The sequence below is a fragment of the Mustela nivalis genome (assembly GCF_964662115.1).
Source record: "Mustela nivalis genome assembly, chromosome: 12".
Taxonomy (NCBI): domain Eukaryota; kingdom Metazoa; phylum Chordata; class Mammalia; order Carnivora; family Mustelidae; genus Mustela; species Mustela nivalis.
Genome location: NC_139031.1, coordinates 68,485,914 through 68,506,298, shown reverse-complemented (window position 1 = coordinate 68,506,298; position 20,385 = coordinate 68,485,914). Strand labels below are relative to the sequence as shown.

The 20,385-nt window shown below is 39.9% G+C and overlaps 1 long non-coding RNA gene across 4 annotated transcripts in view; it reads left to right on the top strand.

Moving 5' to 3' along the window:
* Window positions 1–20,385, top strand: part of LOC309845126 — a 64,513-nt gene that overhangs the window by 16,452 nt on the left and 27,676 nt on the right. The window contains exon 2 of one of the 4 annotated variants that reach the window (XR_014301039.1): window positions 6,385–6,457. The exons of 2 other annotated variants lie outside the window; for them this stretch is intronic. This is a non-coding gene — a long non-coding RNA (uncharacterized lncRNA). Of the gene's footprint in view, window positions 1–6,384; window positions 6,458–14,154; window positions 14,245–20,385 lie in introns of those variants that run through there. One more of the 4 variants, XR_014301043.1, reaches the window with a different exon arrangement.

The following is a 20,385-nucleotide window of genomic DNA, read 5'->3' as shown; positions in this document are numbered from 1 at the left end:
TCCTCATTCATTCAATAAATACCTACTGAGCGCCCACCATGTGCCAGCTCGGTGCTCAGCATGGGGACAGGTTATACAAAGTGGTTAAAGTGACATGAGGCTTCTGGAGAGAGCTTGAAGTTCAAAACCCAGAACGGGAAGTCAGATAAATGGTGTAAGAAGTGCCTTTGAAGCAGATGAAAACCGAGGGAAGTTAAATGAAGAGACAGGTGTGTGTTGAGACGTGGAGGAGATACGAGACCGGTTACATTCAGTTGCTTTGGAAAGTCTCTGCTCTGAATGCTACAGGGAAGATACAGGAGAGTTTGAGGATAGAGAATTATGTGTGTAGAACTGTTGGGGAGAACGTTCCCAGCACCGAGTCAGGGGACTGTTGTGGGCATTGTGGCACAATGGAGGCAAGCATGAGTGTGGAATCGGGAGTCGGAGTAGTCCCGGCTTTCCCCCAGCAATGCTCCTGGGCATACATGGAAACACTGGGTAGCATGTATGATGTGCTTGTGCCTGCTGATATCGTGGGTCACAAGGATGTGGCAGGGGCTTTGGTGGAGAGGGCAATGACGGACTGAGAAGAGGGCTCATGAATGGATTAAACTATGAAGGATTTTGCATTTCTTGAAGCAGGGAGGAGGTTGGAAAGGGGAGGAGGGCAGTGGTACACTTGGGGGCTGGCTGTCAAAAAACAAACATTCCAGGTGCCTGCCATGATTAAATTCTGGGAATGATCGTGCTGGAGGACGGAGGCTGGAGTTGGGGGACTGCAGGAAACACGATCACGGGACTCTACAAGCTGAGGTGACGGAAAGGTGTCAGAAAGTGGTGATGAGGAATGAGCACATGGAGGAAGATCAGAAGCCAGGTGCTCTATTCCTTTAGAAAGATGGAAGTGGGTCTCATGAAAGTTCAGTAAACAACAGCTGTGGTGCCTCTAAAATGGGGAAACAGAGAACTGGTGTCAATTTTAAATGAAGAGGGAAAGAAGTGGACCGTTGAGTAGTCCAATAGTTGAAAGTCTGGGCTTGTAAACTATTGGAAGAAAAATCCCAAGAGGGCCAGAGTTTATTTTGAAGATATCCACGTGCTATATACAATCAGCCACATTTTTTTTCTAGGTTCATTCAAATACATATTAATTTATTAGTTGTTGATTTGATTATTCATTATTATGAATGCTGCCTTGGGTAAGAAAAAGAAAAAGATGTTATTTTTTAAGAAAGATTTTATTTATTTATTTGACAGAGAGACCGAAGAGCCGGAACACAAGCAGGGGGAGTGGGAAAGGGAGAAGCAGGCTTCCTGCCAAGCCGGGAGCCCGATGGGGGTTGGCTACAGGTCCGGCTTGATGTGGAACTTGATGTGGGACTCGATGCTAGGACCCTGGGATTATGACCAGATGCTTAATGACTGAGCCACCCAGGTGACCCAAAAGATGTTATTTTATATTCTGCCTTGATTCCTTTCTAACACCTTTTTGGTTGTTTTTTTTTTTTTTTTTTTCGTGGTCTCTCAGCTTTAAAAATGTCAAATAGTGGGAGGGAGGATACACTTTCCCAAATATCAGATATGCAAGGCTTTTTGCATATACCAAGAATGAGATCCCGTTGGCGGAACCAACTAAACTAGAGAGTATGTTATTTTTCAGAGTAATCCTCTTTATCTGAAAGGAAAACACTGTATTAATCCTTTTTTTCTTTCTAAATGCCATAATTTATTTACTCTTACTTACATAATCATAGTCTTGGACTGGTTTTCAAAACCACCATTATATTAAGTATGTAAAATACAACTGATATGATTATTGAAGTGTGTACTTTTTGCATTAGAATGGAGAACACAAATTTTGATGAGTTTCCTGACATATGAAGAAGTGCTCTGATAAGCTTACAGACATATCAGTATATTCACAGATTTTCTGATTATCGCAAAGCTAGTTTTTTTGCATGGGTAGCTACCTAAATTGTTTACGAAGCATAACAAATGCTATTTAAATCACAATATAATACCCTTTTGCAAGGGACTTCTTAACAGGGACAGCAGATCATAGCAGTCAAGGTTGTTGTTGACAAGCACCTGTCCTTTACAGTTACGTGCTAAAAGGCAGGTGTTCTTACATTTGTTATGCTTCTATCGTGCTTTTCATCACAACTATAACACTTACCTGAAAATGTTGGTAATTTGAAAGATTTCATAGCACTAAGAGCAAACCAACCCTATTCATGCATTGAGATGAATTTATTACTTTTCAATCGTTATTTAAGTAATCAGGTCCACGGAATTCCAAAATAAGGTATTACCACTTTCCTACTTTCCTGCCTGGCGTGTTAATTCTCCTTTGGAAGACAGTCATCTTGCCTGCTGGATCCTTCTCTTAGTCTGACTCTGTTTGATATGAGATCAAAGGGCTTTCATTTTCTGTATCAATTAGGCGGGCTGTCTTGTCTCAATGAGATTAAGTAGCCGCTGGAGAGGAGTGACACCAGAACAGCCAGAGATGAGCTGATGGTTAGCATACAATATGGCTGTCTTAATTCTTCTAAATGATAGTTTGTCTAGTCTGATGTCTTTCTTTTATGGTTGTGTCTGAGGCTCATTTGTTCAGGGCAACCATGCAGCACACACCAGATCTGATAATCAGTGGTTTGAGTTTCTAAAAAGGCTGGAAAGACACATCAATCCTCTTGCAGGCTTAAGAGGTTTCCCCTACTAAGGCAAAGTCCAGTTTTCTGTGGTTGTTTCTTTGAATTTTTTTTTTTTTTTAGGATACCAAGTACCAGAATATTTTACTCTAAATAAATTCTAAATCTTATACCCCCAAATTTACCTCAAAGTTGCTTAAAGGAAGCATTATCAAAAGATTTGTTTAGCCCCAGGCAAAGCTGTGGAAGCCCAGTGTTAGTCCTGCTATGTACAGAGATTCTTTTGTATCTAGAATTTTGTGGTCTGCATTTTCCACTCACTTTTTTTTTTTTTAAGATTTTATTTATTTATTTGAGAGAGAGTGAGAATGAGCAGTAGGGAGGGGCAGAGGGAGAAGCAGACTCTCCACTGAGCAGGGAGCCCAATGTGGGGCTCAATCCCCGAACCCTGGGATCATTACCTGACCTGAAGACAGATGCTTTTTTTTTTTTTGAAGATTTTATTTATTTATTTGACAGAGAGAGATCACAAGTAGGCAGAGAGGCAGGCAGAGAGAGAGAGGAGGAAGCAGGTTCCCCGCTGAGCAGAGAGCCCGATGCGGGACTCGATCCCAGGACCCCAAGATCATGACCCGAGCCGAAGGCAGCGGCCCAACCCACTGAGCCACCCAGGTGCCCCTGAAGACAGATGCTTAACCGACTGCACCACCCAACCGCCCCTTAACCACCCTTCTTGAGATAAGAATTTAATGATTTCCCTGGAGAAAGTGAAGCAATGTGTTTAAAGGAGTAAAGGAGACACTGGTTTTATTAACAACATCCTCTCTCCACCTGGTCACTCTGTCTTTACTTTCAGAGATTTCCTCACCAGCCGCATCGTCAAGAAAAAAAAAGAAGTCGTCAGGCATCAACTCACCGACTTGGTCTTCCTTAACCACCTTCAGACTTCTCTAGGCTTAAACCTATTCTTCCTTCTTCCCTCTTAGCCCAGAAGAAAAACTTCTACTACTTTCCCAGTCTTGGCCTTCACCCTGAGCCTTCAAGATCTGGCTTCCTCAGTATCTTCCCTCCTCTCATGTTTGTGACCCATCCCTTTCTCTTCTGGGTACACATGTGCTCGAGACTCCACCAGACGTTAAAGAATAAAAAACAGTGACAAAAACAACCACTCTTTCTTTAGCTCAACTTCCTTTTTTTCTGGGCTAATGCCTTACATTTCACCTTTTCATCATCAAATTCTCGAGAAAGACTACATGACTTATTCTATTCATTAGGTCCTTTCTCTCTTTCACTCTCTCTCTTTTTTAAACAATAAACACCCTTATTACATGACTGAAGATAAGAGGAGGAAGATTTATTTGCCTTCCTGGGCTTTGATTTTCCTCAGAGAGGACTCTATGCTCCTTGCCTTCTAGGGTGGAGCCATTGACTCAGCCACACTGGCCGGGTCTTGAACCGATGCATGCAAGAAGCTCTCCTGGCTGGAGATGCTCCTCCAGAAGACAAAAACCAGGAACGCTCTGCGGATTTGCTTGCTATCCTTGCACGGGGATCTTCTCTGTATTGTTCCGATGTGAGTGTATGGACTACTGAAAGGAGCACGGTCCCATTCTCCTTCTAATCCACTGCTGTCTGATTCAGCGCCCACTGCTGCTCTCACCAGCATGGGGAAGGACATGGAGTTACCATTCAGTGGACACTGTCCTACTCGCCTCTCTTGTCCATTTGCCAGTAATGGTTAGTATTTCTGGCAGGGAAGTCCTCTTCTCTTCGGAGCTCTGCTTCTCTTTCTTCTTCTGGTCCCCCTCGTGTATCCTTCCAAGTGTGTGTGTGTGTGTGTTTAACTTAATTAAATTAAATTAATTTATTTGATAGAGATCACAAGTAGGCAGAGAGACAGGCAGAGAGAGAGGAAGGGAAGCAGGATCCCTGTTGAGCCAAGAGCCCAATGCGGGGCTCAATCCCAGGACCCTGAGATCATGACCTAAGCCGAAGACAGAGGCTTAACCACTGAGCCACCCAGACGCCCCTCCCTCCAAGTGTTCTGCCTCTTCAATTATTTTTTGTTTCTCTGTCCATCCTTGAGAAGTTGGAGTTCCTAGGGTTTGTTTCTTACCTTTTTCTCCTCCTTTCCCTCCTCATCCCCCTCACCCTGAGGCGATCTCGTGCTTTGGCCTGATTTCTTCTCCAGCCAAAGATCTGGATCTCCAGCTACTCATAGGAATTCCCCTTGAGGCACCTCAAAATTCAGCACACAGTAGTGAACTGACATGGCATTTTCCCTACAAATTGTTCACATAAATTTCATCTCCCTTTTTCCCTTGCCCAGCCAGGACCCCATCATTCTCCCAGACGCCCAAGAGTGAACAATGCCCCTCTCCTAACCTCCTTACATCCTTTCAGTTCTACCTCTTTAGAAGCCATCTCCTGCCCCTTCATTCTTCATTCCACTGCTCCAGTCTAGGTCAGAGCTCTTCAGTGAGGTCAGACTCACACTTTGAAGGTTGCACCTAGGCTTTTCCTTAGTCATAGTTCTACAACCAGATCCGATCACGTCACTACCAGGATTAAGGACTTTCTTCAATTTCCATCTGCCAACAGGGTATACTTTAGCCCAAACTCTTTAGTGCAGTGTAAGATCTCCTTCAGAATGTAGTAGCCAAGTCTGATTTTTCTATTTACTCTCTGGTCTCCCACCCCCATATGCCTTTACACGCTCCAGAATATTCCCCATTTGTGCCTTCATAGCTAAGATCAAGGAGCTCCTTTTCCATGAAGTAATCCTGGTTTCTTCTCTCCTCCTTCTGCCTGGAAAATCCCGATTCCTCCTTTTATGTGAAGTTACCGTGTGGCCTCCTTTCTATTCCACCAATCTCTGCTGACCCCAGCCTGCTTCCACCCCATACCTGCCTCTTTCACAAAATCAATTTTTATGCCTTTGCTGTTCCAGAGCATTTTATGCAGGCTTCCACTTAAAGTCCTTGTCTCATTGTCTTACAGCTATTTTTCTGCTGCCCTGTCTCCCCTATCAGACCACCAGCTCTTCTAAAGCCATGTTAACCTTTTCCACTATGCCAAAGATGCTCACCAAACTCCAACTACATTTTCAAGATGAAATAGAAAGCCTAAGAGGGGCACCTGGGTGGTTCAGTCTAAGTGTCTGGCTTTTTTTTTTTTTTTTAAGATGTTATTTATTTATTTGAAAGAGAGAAAGAGAGAGGGAACAAGCAGTAAGGAGGCACAGAGGGACAGAGAGAAGTAGACTCCCTTGTTGAGCAGGGAGCCTGATGCTGGGGTTGATCCCAGCACCCAGAGATCATGACCTGAGCTGGAAGGTAGGCGCTTAACCCCCTGAGCCACCCAGGCACCCCATGCATCTGGCTTTTGATTTCTGCTCGAGACATGATCTCTAGGTCCTGGGATCAAGCCCCATGTGGGGCACTGTGCTCAGCAGGCAGTCAGCTGGAGATTCTCTCTCCCTCTGCCCCTCCCCCCACTTGCGCACATACACTCTCTCTCTCAAATAAATAAACTAAAAAAGAAGAAAAGAAGGAAGGAAAGAAAGGAAGAAAATAAAAGAAAGTAAAAGGAAAGGAAAGAGAAGAGAAGAAAAGAAAAGAAAACCTTAGCTGACTGCCTTGGGCAGCAGTAGTGGTCCTCTGTCCTGCCGTGATTTTGTATTCATGTACTTTCTTACAGCACTTGCTATATTGAAGTTATATGTTTACTTTCCCATTTCTTCCATCAGACTGAGAGTATCTCAAAGCAGGGACCTCATCCTGTTCATCACTGCCATCCAAATGGTGCCCAGAACACAAAAGGTACCAAGTAAATGTAAATGTTTGTTAAATCAACTGTCCCCCCGCCCCCCGCAAGTCTTTATTATTTATTGGAGTTATTTTTTTAAAATATTTTATTTATTTATTTGACAGACAGAGATCACAAGTAGGCAGAGAGGCTGGCAGAGAGAGAGAGAGAGAGAGAGAGAGAGGAGGAAGCAGGCTCCCTGCAGAGCAGAGAGCCCCATGTGGGGCTCGATCCCAGGACTCTGGGATCATGACCTGAGCTGAAGGCAGAGGCTTTAACCCACTGAGCCACCCAGGCACCCCTATTGGAGTTATTTTTAGATGTGAATTGGTGCTCTTGTTTTGAACACCTACATAGAATATGTTTTACATGCCTATTAATTTTACTATGAATATTTCGTCTACAATGACCACCACCTGCATAGTAGATCATTGAAAAATCTCGACTGCTAAACAAGGATCACATTAAATTGGTAGAAAACAACCTCGATTTGTGGGAAACTGAGCTGCAGAGAGTTCTGAATTAGAAGGAAAAGAGTGAGCACAGAGAGTGATATACAGTGCTTACTCATGGCATTGGAATGCCAGTAAATATGAAACATCCCACAGCCTAGAGTTATTATTTATTATTTTTTATAATAATTATTAACCTCATCAATTAGAAAAGAGAAAATCAAATGGAAGATAACTGTAGTTACTTAACAAATTTATGCTAAAAACCAACTTAAAAGCTGTACTAAAAATCCCCTTAGTCCCAGAACCATAGTGTATCTGGAGGGTTCTTCCCATTAGAGTTTTCCCCATAATTGTCAAGTTATGGGACAGAAGAAAACAGCTGAGGTTGGTGTGGGGGTGAGCTGGGAAAACGAGGAAACTATCAGGAAACCCAGCTCTTCTCTTTCCCCCTGCATTACCTTACCCTTGTGGGTTTGCACAGTGAATCCACTCTGTAACAATCAGTCAACATGGCGAAGTCCCTGGGCCATAAGTTGGAATCTTGATCTGAGTGACTCTGGCTTCAGTGCTCTCATTTTCTAAGCGCTAACAAACTGAGTTATTTTGTGAACTCTCTAGTACCTCTTCAGTTAGGTGATTTAAATCACTAGTAATAGAAATTAGTAGTTTAGTTAATAAGGTAACTCCACATTTCCTTTTAGCATGGTGAGTCCTCTCAAAATATAGGGCTGTTTCCGCCAATCCAGTACATCTACCCTCACTGTATTTTTCCCTTTTTCTTTCTCCCCCACTTTGAGTCAGGCTGTGGTATGTTATGGGTATTTCCCAATAAATTACCAGCCCCTGTACATGCATTTTTACTTAGCCCATATCTTGCTTCCTACACTCTTCTAAGTTTTATTCATGAATCACTCAAAATTTTACACATTCCAGAAATTACACATTTACTTTTCAGTATATAACAGCCATTCTTCCTCCCATGTTTGAAATACTTTTTTTTAACATTCGTTCTAAATGAACTCACCATGGCTCACCCTGGTTTGCATAATTATAGTTGGTTCTTATAATTAATTATCAAGCCTTTTTCTCTCTCCTTTTCTCTTGCTCATCCTTTTTATTTTTTTGTACAGGGTGAAGGGTTGGGGGGGACTTCCCTCATGGGGAGAAGCCACCTGGCGGTGAGGGCATTTCACAGCTCATTGTCTATGGGGCATTGGTTCATTTAAAGAGTCTTAGGCAGGTTGGGATTTGAGATTGGAGGAACCAGGGTGGAAAGCAATTTGTCCGCATTAGAAAAGAATCAAGATGGAGAGCCCTAGGCTCAGAGATGTCTCAGGGTTGCAAGAGGATTTTAGATTTGGGAGTTTTTAACAGCTTTTGAAAGATGAAGAAAGCACCTCTACTATGCTAGAATTAGGAGGCAATGCTGAAGAATAAATTCAGCTTCACCCAATGAGATGAGATTTCGGAATTTACATAAAGAGGTAGTTTAGATTAAAAATATAAGAAGCTTCCTGGGAATGAAAATATAGTGGATTATAAAGGGTAGATGGAACGCTTGGGAGTTCATAATTGTCCTTTCCAGTCTATCAAAAAATAAATATGTTTAATAAATATAGATTTAAGAGGTAATTTTAATTATGGCTTTAATAAAATCCAAACAGTATGAAAGGGTTTACAATGAAAAGTAAGTCCCCCTCTTTCCCTTCCAAAGCACAGTTTCCTTTCCCCTTTACCTTCTCCCCTGCTCCCCCTAGTTCCATTTGCTTCACAAAACCACAATTGTCTCATTGTTATTTATCCTTCTGGAGGAAGTCTATGCATTCACAAACATACATGTGTGTGAGTTGTTCTTTATTTCGCCCCATGAATGATAGCATACTATATGCACTTGTCTGCACCTTACTTTTTCCTCTGATTGCTGTGTCTTAGAGATCTTTTCCTTTGGAGTCCAGATAGAGCTGCCTTATGCTTTACAACCACAGCAAAATTTAATTAACTATTCCCTTCTGATGGACACTTAGGTAGTTTGCATCCTTCTGCTGTTATAAAACTATACTGCATCACAGTTGAGCAGAAAGAACAACCTGAAAACCTCCTGATGGGAAGGCTGGAGGCAGGGCAGGACAGAATGAACTGTTGTTCTCCCATGAACCAAACATTTTAAGGTTCTGATTCTCTGTGTACCTCATTGCCATGCATACATTGGGGGAAACATACAGGAGCTCTACAAAACCGCCATGAGGTCAGCACATTTCCATTATGTGGAGTTATTATGTAAAATATCCCACGTCTTATATGGCAGTGGGGGTATGTATTAGGAATATACCTGAGTTATTTAAGGAGAGAACTACAATGTTGTGGAAAGAGCATTGTTTTGGGTCATAAGAACTTGGTTCAAGCTTCAACTCTGCCTTTTATTGGTGTGATCATTGAAATCCTTTTAGTCTCTCCAAGTCTTATTTTCTTCTTCTGTAAAATGGAAGTAATTGTACCAACCTTGTGTTTCATAGATTTAATGAAATAATGCTTCTGAAGTGAGTCTACAAACCAGTGGTTCTCAAACTTTAGAGTTTCTGGTTCAGACAGTCTGGAGTAGACCTTGATAATTTACATTTCTGATAAATTCTCATGTAATGCTGATGCTGCTAGTCTGGGGACCATAATTTTGAGAAACACTGGTATAAGTCATTAAGAACTGGTAGGTGGTGTTACAGTTTTTGTCACTACAGTTATTACCCAAGAAAGAACACTACCTTCACATGTGTCCTTGGAGACGTGAGAGAGGAAATTCACGGTAATCACTTTTGAATTAAAGTAGAAATTCTGCCTGTCGATTGATTACAGAAATCTCTAAAGAAATTGAACTTATGGGGGGGGATACCGAACACATAATTACGCACACTTAGAGTTTATTTAAACGTTCATGCACCTCTGAATTTGCTGGTTTAGAGCACTTGACAGGAAGTGGAAGTACAAAAATAAACAAGAAAGGCTCATCTCGTGGCATTGCTGCCTTAACTGAACACAGGAAGTCCTGGAAATCTTGCAAGACTGTCTGTTCCTTCATGATGTCTAGCCTGATTTTTAAGACCCCAAAGAGTATTTTAGGTTTGTATTTCTCAGAGTTCTCCAGAGAAACAGAACCAACTGGAGAAAAAAATTACACACACACACACACACACACACACACACACACACACACACAAACAGAGTTACTGTAGATTGTAAGTTATTATAACCACGGTATAGTTCTAGTCTGAGTCTGAGAACCAGCAGAGCCAATGGTATAAGATCCATTCCAAGTCTGACTCCAAAGGCAGGGGAAGACCAATGTTTTAGTTCAAAGACAAGCAGAGAGAAAGAATTCCTTCTTAATTTTTTATTCTGTTTATGTCTTCAAAAGACTGGACAAGATCTACCCACAATGGGGAAGACAACAGCTTTACTCAGTTTCCCAATTCAAACGTTAGTCTTATCCCGAGATCCCCTCACAGACACACCTGGAAGTAATGTTTAACCAAATATCTGGGCACCCTGAGGCCTGATGAAGTTGGCATATAAAATTAACCATCAAAACGTTGTGGATGGATGTGTGAAGTGAGCTTGTTTCCGTGTGCTTACCATGGTTTTCTAGTCCGCGTTGCCGCTTCGAAACACTTGAAGTTTCAAGGAGCATGAACATCAACTGTGGTTATGTATATAGTTAGTTTCATATTCTAGCTGTCACGCTTCTTATGGAAAAACATGTCAGTGGACTACTTATAGCTAAAACTCAAAATATTCTTGTAAAAACAGAAAACTTTTGGTAACAATAGTTGCTATCATCAACAACCTCACTGTTACTGTATTTATTCTAAGAAAGGTGATGCCAACAGGTCTATTTGCCAGTCTGTAAATGCTGTTGAGTATTTAAAGATATGTCAAGAATAATCCTGAATCATTAATTTATTTTGTCACAAACGTGTAGGAATCTAGACATTCAGCTTTTAGCACTGACATATTACCTTCTGAAAATCACCGTAGACATTCTGCTCTCCGTTCCCTTCTCAACTAATAAATACAACCTGTGGAACAAGAGACATACCACAGTACATTCCTGGGACCCCAAGAGACAAATATTAAAATATTTTAGAAGACAAATATTAAAATTAATGAGATAACCGCAAATGTTTCGAGGTAAATTCATGAATGACAAAGCAAATTTTAAGTCATGGTACAGTAGGTAGAAATTGTTGAGATTATGTGTGAATAATGCTTTTGAGAAGATGGCATATTAAATTGTGGTGGTTTTCCTTACTTTCTGTCTCACCGATTCCCTTCTTGACACTGTACAGCTATTTCCTTTTGTAATACATAAACTCCCTTACAGAATCTTTTCCACAGCTGGCTTTCATCACTTCTTGATAGGTACCTAAATATTTCAGTTTCTTCCACTTTATTTTCCTTTAACAATAACTGCTGCCCAATCAAATCATTCATCTTTTCCCCCTGTGTGAGTATTTGAGATCTTGAATGAGTGTTTATGAAGCACCATTTGGAACCCCCTATTTTCTCTTGTTTGGCGTTTTCATATATCCTTGGTCTCAATTACACTTGGAAGTTTGAATTAAGTTTGTTTAACCATTTAAAAATTTTGAGTTCAAAATTTATTGTGGACTTTTTTTTGTCTTTCCCTATAGAAATTACTGTGTGTAAATAAAAGACTAACCTTAAAACCTAAGGCTTATTTTATAACTTGTATAATAGTGCCTGCACATTTATAAACACTATTCAGACATATGGCACAGAAAAGCAAATATTATGCTTTAAAACATCCACAAATGATAATAACAACTAACATTTATTTTCTATTTTCTAGGAAGTGGGTGTATGACCAAGTTCTTCATGTGCATTGATTTATTGCATCTTTCCATCAGTCCTAGAAGTTAGGAATTTTATTAAGTGCTTTCTTGCCCTTGGTGTGCAAGGAAATTTCAGGATTAATCTAAGAGTTTAAGTTGAATTTCTGGTATTTGTAACCCAAGGAGTATTCATTTATGTAAACATGATACATGTTATTATGTACGCAGATGTCATTATGGGTTTGTAAAACAAGAGTATATCCTAGGCAAGAGGGGATCAGATTGAAAAGGCCTGTGCTCTATCTGTTCCATACCCATTTACACTGATTAAATTTTTAAAAATTCCTAGATGAATCTCCTGGGAGAAGAAAAACAAAGCAAAAACATAACAAGGATTGGGGCCAGGAACCCAACTTGGAAGGATTTTACTGACACGGGTCCATGGCAAGGCCTTGACTTTAAGAAAATCTGAAGGCTGAATAGAGAAACATAGATATGGCTTAAAAACCGAAGACTATTAAAAGATAATACAATGTCTCCCTATCATTCTTGTCATTCATTTGACCAATTTTTTTTTAAGGTTTTATTTATTTATTTGACAGAGTGAGACACAGCAAGAGAGGGAACACAAGCAGGGGGAGTGGGGCTCTATCCCAGGACCTTGGGATCATGACCTGAGCCAAAAGCAGATACTCAACGACTGAGCCACCCAGGCACCCCTCATTTGAGCAATACTTACCCAGTCTCTACCATTGGTAACTCTGTCCTTAATTTCCTACATAAATTTCCATAGTTTCTTTAAGCATATACAAGCACAAATAAATAGGATTTTGCTTCTCTTCATTTGCTTACAAAGACGGCATGTTTTAATATCATTCTGGATCTTGTTTTTTGTTTGTATGTTTAGCTTGGGCTTCTTTTCCTGTCGGTGTAAAAAAAGCTTCCTGACTCTTTTTTACAGTTGTTTAATGCTCTATGCTATAGATATATTATCATGTATTTACCATTTCAACTAGTTGGGTTGTTTTTAATCTTTAGCTATTACAAGCGGTGCTACAGTGAATAACTTTGTATCAAAGTCATTTCTCACCTGTGCATGAATTATCTGCACGATAAGTTCCTCTAAAAGTATTTCTGAGCCTTTAGTGGCTTTCGTTAATTTGAAAGTGACCACCTAGCTATCCTCTCTGAGGTGTACCCTGGTGGGAGAAGGGATGTGTATGTGTAGGGCTAAAAAGAGCTATAAACCTTAGGGCCTAAGCCACCCTGTTTTAGGAACCCCCTAAGACAACCTAACCCAGGAAGAAGAGCCATATTTCTGTTGACTTTTAGGGGAAGGATGAACATATGTCTTAGAAGTTGCTGAGGAGGTGACACTGGAGTGGAGATAGTGGCTTGAGTGAAGCACCAGGATGTAGTTCCAATGGGAAGCCAGGATGGTACTGTGGGCTGCTGAGACTTGAACAGAACTTTGCTAAGATTACCGACCCCAGGGGCACCTAGATGGCTTGGTAGGTCAAGCGTCTGGCTTCTGCATATCATCTGAATTAGATATGTGAGATATGTGAGACACTCCTCTTTTCTCTTTTCTCCCCAAATTTCTCTCCAGCTCTGAGCCTGTGAAATCAAATAATATGTGCTTCCAACGTATATGGAAGGGACAAGCATGGGATGAACTTTTCCATTCCAAAAGGGAGAAATAGGAAAGATGAAATGGGTAGTAATTTCTCAGTTCGTCCAAATCCTTAAAGCACAATGGGGTAGTGGTCCCACCTTCCAAACACACTGGAGTGGAATTTGGGTTCCCAAGGCTCCAGTGGTTCTGCCCCACAGCTTTGCTGGGGTAGCTCACTCAGCAGCTCTCATAGGTTGGAATCCTCATGTCTGCCCCTCCCTCTCTGGGGGTGGGGTCATTGTCCTAGGACCAGATGGGCACTGCCCTAGTCAGATTTCTCTGCAGTGGCCCCTCCCCCTCCTGAGCCCATGCTCTGGAAGGCTCCATCCATTCAGATCTAGGGGCGATACCCATTCTCCCACTGGTTAATGGCTAGTGGCTATGCCATGGTATGTGATATTTTGTATATGATTCCTAGTCATAGAAGATGGAGAATAAGCTAAGTTAGAGTAAGACAAGATGGAATCACAGTGGCCAATGCGAACTCCCATATTAGTTGTCAATGTGGGATATAGGACTTCAAGTGTGCCTCTATAGATAAGCCGTGTGACTGATAGATAAGTAAACCTTGTTAGGAAAGGTCCACAGAGAGACGGGTGAGACCTAGTGGGCTGAGCTGATACGGCAAACTCCATGGGGCAGAACCGTTACACCCAACTCAGAGGACCCTTAAAAGAAGGAGCTGTCTAGCAGTGGCGGGAAGGTTGACTGGCCTCCCATGCTCTATGTGTCCACAGCTGCTCCACACAGGCACTGCCAGAGGCTCTGAAGGCACAGAAGTTCACTCCACCAAGGTCTAGCTAACACTTACTGCAGGACCTATGATGCGGCTGGTGTCTTCCCTCTCACGTCGTGATTCCTCCTTCCCAGATCATCTTTGGCGTGGTTCATTAATCCCCTCTAACTTTCTTGTATGACTAACTTGTGTGATAAGTTGTACAATAAACTGTATGATTCATGTATTTAATGTTGATGCTACCTGGCTATTCGAAACATGTCTCAGTCCTATGATTCTTTCTTTCTTTCTTTCTTTCTTTCTTTCTTTTTTATTTGACAGAGAGAGATCACAAGTAGGCAGAGAGAGAGAGAGAGAGAGAGAGAGGAAAGCAGGCTTCCTGCTGAGCAGAAAGTCTGATGCGGAACTCGATCCCAGGACCCTGAGAGCACGACCTGAGCCAATGGCAGCGGCTTAACACACTGAGCCACCCAGGCACCCTCAGTCCTATGATTCTTACCTGGCATTGCCATTCACCCCTGCTTCAGGCAAGTGCACTCTGATCTCTGTAGGGGCTCTGCCAGGGTTTACTACCTATACTCTCTGGTAGGCAGAGAGCCCCTCTGGCCCCCTTAGTCCCCTTCCACAACATCTGGAGATTGAGGGGTGCAGCACAGACTTTTGGGGGAGCACAGCCCGCACTGTGAGGCAGACAACAGGCACTCCTTTGAAAGAGATCTGCCCCAGAGGCCCTTGAACTACAGACCTGTGGAGGTAGGGCCAGTCCGGAACTGCCTTTAGGTCATTCTTCTACTGTCTTGAACAATAAGTGCTGGCTTCTGTTTGGAAGGCCCACTAATCTGCCAATTGTCTTAAGGAATAGCTCCTATCTTTAGTCAGAATGGTCAATCTATACCAATTTCCTTTATCAAATTTGGCCACACTCTTGGTGCTTTCTACCAAACAAGCCTTCTTATTTCTTTCAAAATGGATAGGCTGAGAATTTTCCAAATTTTAAAATTCTGCATTCTTTTTGAGTAATAATTTCACCTTTACATCATTTCTTTTCAAATTTTACTAAAAATATTCAAAAGAAACCAGATTGTTCCTCCAAGACTTTGCTTAGGAATTTCTTCAGATCTACTTTTCTTTCTTTTTTATTTAAAGATTTTATTTATTTGACAGAGAGAGCGAGAGAGCACAAGCAGGGGGAGCAGCAGAGGGAGAGGGCAAAGCAGGCTCTCAGCTGAGCAGGGAGCCCAATGCAGAATTCGATTCCAGGACCCTGGGATTATGACCTGAGCCGAAGGCAGAGGCTTAACCATCTGAGCCGCATAGGCACCCCTACTTTTTATTGCTTACAAGTTCTACCTTCCACAAAACACTAACACTAAGACAAGAACACAATTTAGTTCTTATTCACATTATAACAAAGATTGCCATTTCCTCATTTCTATCTGAGACCTCAATAGGATGACCTTTATTATCCATGCTTCTACCAAGGTTCTGCTAACAACCACTTGGGTTTTCTCTAAGATGAAGGTTTTCTCTACACCTTTCCTCTTCTTTCTTTCCTCTTCTTTCTTTTCTTTCTTTTTCTCTCTTTCTTTCTTTCCTTCCTTCCTTTCTTTTTAAACATTTTTATCTGTAAATTATCTCTACACCCAATGTGGCATTCAAACTCACAACCCTGAGATCAAGAGTAGCAAGCTCTACTGACTGAGCCAGCCAGGCAACCCTACAGCTTTCCTCTTCTGAGCTCTTGCCAGACTTGCTCTTTGCAGTCCATTCATAGCAATGTAGGCTTTCTCTAGTACACACTTCAAAACTCTTTCAGCCTTTTGCCTATTATCCAGTTCCAAAGCTGCTTGCACATTTTTAGGTATTTGTTACAGCAGCAACTCCATTTTGGGATGAATTTTCTGTGTTAGTCTATTTTGGGCTGCTATTACAAAATACCAGAGACTGAGTAGCTTCTAAACAATAGAAATCTACTATTTGTTGGAAGTCCAACATCAGGGTACCAGCATGATTAGGTGAGGGCTTTCTTCTGGGTCACACATTTCTCCTTGTATTTTCCCAGGGTTGAAAGAGGCTAGGGAGCTCTGTGGGATCTCTTCTATTCATTTTATTTATGTATTTATTTTTATTAATAATCTTAGATTGGATATAGTTGAAGTAAGTAATAAAGGACTATAAGGTAGGTGGGGAAAAAATAAAAAATAGCATGGAGTAAAAAAAAATGAAATATAAAAAAGAATGGAATAAAAAATAAAGGAGGAAAAGTGAAAATGTCTAACTTTGGAAGGAGACTAGCAAGACAACTGGGCAGGAGAAGCAACCTGGTTACAAGGGAAGCAACCAGGAAGAACTCATGTCTGGAAATGTTAAAAACCAATGCACATTATTCAGGAAGTTATTGGAATGACAGCATGGTAAATGCTTAGAAAACTGTACCTAGGTCCATCTCAGTAAAAAGTTGAAAATAAGAGGCAATTTAAAAAAAACTCAGCAGTCAGAAGTGGGCCAAAGTACATATTACCTTTAAAGGAACAACAATTATAATGATAGCTGAATTCTCAACAGAAACACTGGACTAGCAAAAATATATGGAATGATGTCTTCAAAGTGTTGGGGAGAAGATGCCAGTCTAGAATTCTATGCCAAGTGAAAATACCCTTTAAAAATAAAAGCGAAGTCAGTCATTTTCAGACCAATAAAAATTGAGAGTACATGCCGCCAGCTGTCTTACATTAAACAGGAAAAAAGCCCTCCAAGATAATAATATATAGCAGCAGAGGATTGGGCAAAAGCACACAAACAAATAAAAGAAATAAAATGTAAGAGATAGGGGTGCCCAGGTGACTCAGTTGGTTAAGCAGCTAAGGTCATGATCTCAGGGTCCTAGGATGAAGCTCCACATGGGGCTTGTGCTCAGTGGGGAGTCAGCTCAAGGATTCTCTCTCCCTATCTTCCTCTGTGGCTCGCCCTGCTTGTGTACACACTGTCTCTCTAAAATAAATAAATGAACCTTTTAAAATTTTTTTTTTAAAAATTAACAGATAAAGTTATTTTCTGAACAGAAACCTGTTTTAGAGGGTAAAATTCAAAAGGAATTTTGGGAAGCACAAGACTTATGGCTTGGTAAACTTGAAAAATGAAGTTTTATTTTGTTGAGCAAACTTCTAAATTATGCCTGATTGCTACTACCAAAGTCTAGTTCCATATTCTCCAATGTCAGGCCATGAAACATGTCTCAATAAACTTAAGAAAATGGAAATTATATCAAGCATCTTTTTTGATCATAATGGTATAAGACTAGAAATTAATTATAAGAAAACAGTAGAAAAAAATGCAAACACATGGAAGCTAAACAACATGCTACTAAACAATCAATGGGTTAACAAAGAAATCAAAGAGGAAATCCAAAAATACATGAAGAAAAAAGAAAATGAAGATACAGTGGTCCAAAATATTTGGAATGTAGCAAAAGCAGTTCTAGAGAGAAATTTATAAAAAGAAGAAACATATAGCAATAAGAAAAATCTCAATGAAACAACCTAAACTTACATCTAAAGGAATTAGAAAATGAAGAACAAACAAAGCGCAAAGCTAGTAGTAGAAAGGAAATCATAGAGTCAAGAGTGAATATAAATGAAACAGACTAAAAAACAAGCAAATAATATAAAATACCATGAAACCAAGAACTTGTTCTTTAGAAAGATAAACAAAATCGATAAACATCTAGCCAGAGTTGTCAACAAAAAAGAGAGGGCACTGAAGTAAAAAAAATCAGAAATGAAGGAGAAGAAATGACAACTGAATGTCACAAAGATACAGAGGATTATAAGAGAATATTATGAAAAATTACATGCCAACAAATTGGACAACCTAGAAGAAATGTATAAATTTCCTAGAAACATACAATCTTCCAAAACTGAATCAGGAAGAAAAAGAATATTTGAACAAACTGATTACTAGTAATGAAATTGAACTGGTAATTTACAAAAACCCCAAACAAACCAAAAAACAAAAGTCCAAGACCAGATGACTTCACAGGTGAGTTCTACTGAAGAGCTAATGCTATTCTTTTCAAACTATACTAAACTATACTAAAAAATAGAAGTGGAAGAAAAACTTCCAAATTTATCCTATGAGACTGGCATTATTAGATACCAAAACCAAAGACATGACAAAAAATAAAAACAAAACAAACAAACAAACAAAAACCCTGCAGCCCAATATCTCTAATGAACATTAGATACAAAAGTCCTCAACAAATATTAGCAAATCAAATTCAACAATATAATAAAAGGATCATTCACCACAATAAAGTGGGATTTATTCCAGGGATGCAAGCATGGTTCAGTATTTGCCATCAATCCATGTGATATATCACATTAACAAGAGGATGGATAAAAACCATATAATAATCTCAATAGATGCAGAAAAAGAATGTTATAAAATATAACAACTGTTCATGATAGAAACTCTCAACAAACTGGGTTTTGAGGGAACATACCTCAATATAACAAAGGTCATACATGAAAAACCCAAAGCTAAATCAGACTCAGTGATGCAAAACTGAAAACTTTTCCTGTAAGTTCAGGAACAGGACAAGGATGTCCATTCTCACCACTTTTTTCAACATAGTACTACAGCAATCAGACAAGAAAAAGAAAGATAAAGAAGAAAGAAAACTGCCACTATTTGCAGATGATGTGATACTATGTGCAGAAAACCCTAAAGACTCCAAAGAACCAAAACACCCCTATTAGAATTAATAAATAAATACAGCAAAGTTGCAGGATACAAATTATACAGAAATCTGTTCTGTTTCTATACACTAGTAACAAATAAGGAGAAATTAAGAAAATAATCCATTTACAACTGCACCAAAAGAAACAAAATATCCAGGAATAAATGTAACCAAGCAGATGAAAGACTTGTATTTTGAACACTGTAAGACACTGATGAAGAATATTGAAGACAACACAAAAAAATGGAAAGCTATACCATGCCCATGGATTGGAAGGATTGATATAGTTAAAATGCCCATACTACCCCAAGCATTCTACAGATTCAAAGCAAGCCCTATAAAAATGCCAACAGTATTTTTCACAGAACTAGAACAAATAATCCTAAAATTTGTGTGGAGCCACAAAAGCCCTCACCAGCCAAAGCAATCTCGAGAAAGAATAAGGCTGGAAGCATCACAATCCCAGATTTCAAGATACATTGAGAAGCTATAGTAATCAAAACAGTATGTGGTACTGGTGCAAATATATAAACATAGATCAGTGGAACAGAATATCTCTATCCTATTTGCAGAAAGAACTCCATGTCTATATGGTCAATTAATCTATGACAAAGGAGGCAAGATTATACAATGAGGAAAAGGCAATCTTTTCAATAAATGGTGTGGGGAAAACTGGACAACTACATCCAAAAGAATGAAACTGGACCACTTTTACACCATATACAAGTTTAAACCCAAAATGGATTAAAAACGTAAATGTGAGACCAAAAGCCATAAAACTCCTAAAAGAAAACATAGGCAGTGGTCTCTTGGACATTGCCCTTAGCAACACTTTTTATGGCAAAAGAAGCACAAGCAAAAACAAACTAAAACCAAAATAAAAAGATTTTGCACAGGAAAGGAAACCATCAACAAAACTAAAAGGTAACCTAGTGAATGGGAGAAGAAAATTGCAAATAATACATCCAATAAGGGGTTAATATACAAAATATATATTTTAAAACTTACATAACTCAACACAAAAAACAAAATCCAATTAAAAATTATGCAGAAGATCTGAAGAGACATTTTTTTCAAAGAGGACATGCAGATGGCCAACAGATACAGGAAAAGATGCTCAACATCACTAATCATCAGGAAAATGCAAATCAAAACCACAGTGAAGTATCATCTTACATCTGTCAGAATGGCTAGGATCAGAGAGACAAGGAATAACAAGTGTTGGTGAGGATGTGGAGAAAGGGGAGCCCTCAAGCACTGTTGATGGGAATGTAAATCAGTGCAGCCACTTAGAAAAACAGTGTAGAGGTTCCTCATAAAATTACAAATAGACCATCTGATCTAGTAATTCTACTACTGGATATTTACACAAAGAAAACAAACACTAATTTGAAAAGATATCTGCACCTTTATGTTTATTGCAGCATTATTTACAATAATCAAGATATGGAAGCAACCTAACCATCTATTGAAAGATGAATGGATAAAGAATTC